Here is a 3,965-nt window from a genome sequence, read left to right as displayed (position 1 = left end):
ACCCTTCCCTTCATAGTTATGACACGCCCCCCAAATCACAGATAGTGTTGGACGTTCGGTTCCACACTGGCTGTGATTTCTTCCTGGAGTTCTAGGAGAAAACAGAGTTAATAAGACACATGTACCTTTAGACATACTACTGATTATATAAAAACTAACAATATGTTTCATTTCAAGAACAATTGTTAACCAGTTAACTCTGGGAAACTTTCCCGGGAGAGTGCATCAGCCACTTTGTTAGAAGCTCCCGAAATGTGTTGTATTTCAAAATCAAAATCTTGGAGAGCTAAACTCCATCGAAGAAGTTTTTTGTTATTTTCCTTGGCGGTATGAAGCCACTGTAGCGCAGCATGGTCTGTTTGTAGTTGGAAACGCCGTCCCCAAACATATGGGCGTAGCTTTTCCAGCGCGTACACAATGGCGTAGCATTCCTTTTCGCTGATTGACCAGTGACTTTCCCTCTCAGACAGTTTTTTGCTGAGAAACACGACAGGATGGAATTCTTGATCCGGTCCTTCCTGCATTAAAACTGCTCCCACGCCTCTCTCGGAAGCATCTGTGGTTACTAGGAACGGTTTGTCAAAGTCTGGGGCCCTTAGCACAGGGTCAGACATGAGTGTTGCCTTAAGCTGGTTAAAGGCCTTTTGACACTCATCAGTCCACTGAACTGCATTTGGCTGTTTCTTTCTGGTTAGGTCTGTCAGCGGGGCGGCGATTTGGCTGTAGTGTGGTACAAATCGCCTATAATATCCGGCCAAGCCTAAGAAGGATTGGACCTGTTTCTTGGACTTTGGAACCGGCCACTTTTGGATAGCATCCACTTTGGCCTGTAGGGGATTTATAGTTCCTTGACCCACCTGGTGCCCCAGGTACGTCACTCTGTTTTGGCCTATTTGACACTTTTTAGCCTTAACAGTTAGTCCTGCCTGTCGGATGCGCTCGAAGACTTTTCCCAGGTGCTCCAGGTGTTCTGTCCATGAATCAGAAAAAATGGCCACATCATCGAGGTAGGCAACTGCAGATTCTCCCAATCCCGCTAAGAGACCATCTACAAGTCTTTGGAAGGTGGCGGGTGCATTTCGCAACCCGAAAGGGAGTACATTGAATTCATACACCCCTGCCTGGGTGACGAAGGCGGACCTTTCCTTAGCGGGTTCATCTAGTGGTACTTGCCAGTACCCTTTGGTTAAGTCTAAAGTAGAGATGAATTGGGCATGTCCCAATTTTTCCAATAGCTCATCTGTGCGTGGCATTGGATAGTTGTCAGGACGAGTTACAGCATTTAGCTTACGGTAGTCCACGCAAAAGCGTATTTCCCCATCTGGTTTGGGAACTAGAACCACTGGAGATGCCCATGCACTGTTAGAGGGGCGGATTATACCCATCTGTAGCATGTCCTGGATCTCCCTTTGTATAGCAGCTTGGGCATGAGGTGACTCCCGGTAGGGTGGGGTTCTAATTGGGTGAGCATTACCTGTGTCAATGGAGTGGTATGCCCGTTCGGTCCGTCCTGGAGTGGCTGAGAAAATCGGTGCAAAGCTTGTGCACAGCTCCTTGATCTGCTGTCGCTGCAGACGTCCCAGGGTCGTGGAGAGGTTCACCTCTTCCACGCCACCATTCCTTTTTCCTTCGTAGTAGACACCTGCCGGCCACTCCGCGTCATCTGTTTCCTGGGCTGTAAACTGGCAAACGTTTAATTCTCTGGAATAAAAGGGCTTAAGAGAATTAACATGGTATACCTTAGGCTTTATGTTGGAGGTGGGGGAGGCTATGAGATAGTTAACAGCTCCTAGGCGCTCCTGGACCGTGAATGGTCCTTCCCACGACGCTTCCATTTTATGGGCCTGGAGCGCCTTTAAGACCATGACTTGGTCTCCTACTTTGAAGGACCGTTCTCTGGAATGTTTATCATACCAGGCCTTTTGCTCTTCCTGAGCATCCTTTAGGTTTTCTTTAGCAAGGGTTAAAGAGTGTCGGAGGGTGTTTTGTAGGTTGCTTACAAAGTCTAGAATGTTAGTTCCTGGAGAAGGCGTAAACCCCTCCCATTGCTGCTTCACCAACTGTAATGGCCCCTTAACCTCGCGGCCATACACAAGTTCAAATGGTGAAAACCCTAAACTGGGATGTGGTACAGCCCTGTAGGCAAAAAGCAACTGCTGCAACACTAGGTCCCAATCATTGGAGTGTTCATTTATGAATTTACGTATCATGGCCCCCAAAGTTCCATTAAACCTCTCCACCAGACCATTGGTTTGATGGTGATGAGGGGTGGCAACCAAGTGATTCACCCCATGAGCTTCCCACAGGTTTTTCATGTTCCCTGCCAGGAAATTAGTTCCCGAATCTGTAAGGATGTCGGAGGGCCACCCTACCCTGGCAAAAATGTCTGCTAATGCCTGGCACACACTTTTAGCCTTGGTGTTGCTTAAGGGTACAGCTTCCGGCCATCGGGTAGCAAAATCCATGAAAGTCAGTACGTACTGCTTTCCTCTGGGTGTCTTCCTTGGGAAAGGACCCAGGATATCCACAGCTACTCGCTGAAATGGGACCTCAATTATGGGTAGTGGCTGGAGAGGGGCTTTAACCTGGTCTTGGGGCTTTCCCACTCGTTGGCACACCTCACAAGACCGGACATAATTAGCAACGTCCTTGCCCATTCCCTCCCAGTGGAAGGACTTCCCCAACCGGTCTTTGGTTCTGTTCACCCCAGAATGGCCACTGGGATGATCATGGGCTAAGCTCAAGAGCTTTACCCGATACTTAGTGGGAACCACCAACTGTCTTTGAGGATGCCAGTCTTCCTGGTGCCCACCAGAAAGAGTTTCCTTGTATAAAAGTCCTTGTTCTACAACAAACCGGGATCGGTTAGAAGAGCTGAGAGGCGGTGGGGTGCTCCGTGCCGCCGCCCAAGCTTTCTGAAGGCTGTCATCTGCTTCCTGCTCGGCCTGGAACTGTTCCCTTGATGCTGGAGACATCAGTTCCTCCTTGGACTGTGGACTGGGGCTTGGTCCCTCTGGAAGCGATGCAGGTGCTGGGGCTGTTTCCACTGACCGTGAACCGCTGTCCGCTGGTGCACTATGTGGTATCTCAGGCTCTGGCTGAGCCTCTTGGGGAGGGTTATCTGCTGCTTCCGCCAGTTCAGGCTCGCTGGTGCCCTCTGGCATTGGAGTTGTAGACTGGTTTGCAAGCGCTGGACTCAGTGCTGGCAATGGTTCTGGTGCTGGTTGCGTTGCCAGTTCCGGTTCCGGGACTGGCTTTGGCTGGGTCTCTGGGATTGGATCCACTACGGCTGTTGCAGTCGTTGGCAGGGGATCCAGTTCCACCACCTGTGTTTGGGTCTCCGGTAACACAGACGGGGCCCTGGTGGACGGCTCAGGAACAGGGATGGGGGTGGAAGCTTGCTTAGCCTGACTGCGGGTGACTATTCCCACCCTCTTGGCTAGCTTCACATGGTTGGCCAAGTCTTCCCCCAGCAGCATGGGGATGGGATAATTGTCATAGACTGCAAAAGTCCACATTCCTGCCCAGCCCTTGTACTGGACATGCAACTGGGCTGTAGGCAAGGTTACAGACTGTGACACGAAGGGTTGAATTGTCACTGTAGCCTCCGGGTTGATGAGTTTGGGGTCCACTAGGGATTGGTGGATAGTTGACACTTGTGCCCCAGTGTCCCTCCAAGCGATAACCTTCTTTCCGCCCACTCTCAAGGTTTCCCTTCGCTCCGAGGGTATGAGAGAGGCATCTGGGTCTGGGGATCTTTGGTGTGATTGGGGTGTAATGAACTGTAATCGGTTAGGGTTCTTGGGGCAGTGAGCCTTTATATGCCCCAGTTCATTACATTTAAAACATCGCCCTGCTAAGGTATCACCGGGGCGATGTTGGTTGATGGAGACTGGTGTGGTGGGGTGAGAAGGCGTCTGGGGTTTCCCTTGGGATGTGGGTGGGGCCTTGGGTTGTCCCCGGTG

The sequence above is a fragment of the Terrapene carolina genome, unplaced genomic scaffold (assembly GCF_002925995.2).
Source record: "Terrapene carolina triunguis isolate 2854851 unplaced genomic scaffold, T_m_triunguis-2.0 Scaffold27713, whole genome shotgun sequence".
In the NCBI taxonomy this organism is placed as follows: Eukaryota; Metazoa; Chordata; order Testudines; family Emydidae; genus Terrapene; species Terrapene triunguis.
The sequence above is the reverse complement of the archived record's forward strand: the minus strand, read 5'-3'. Positions refer to the sequence as shown.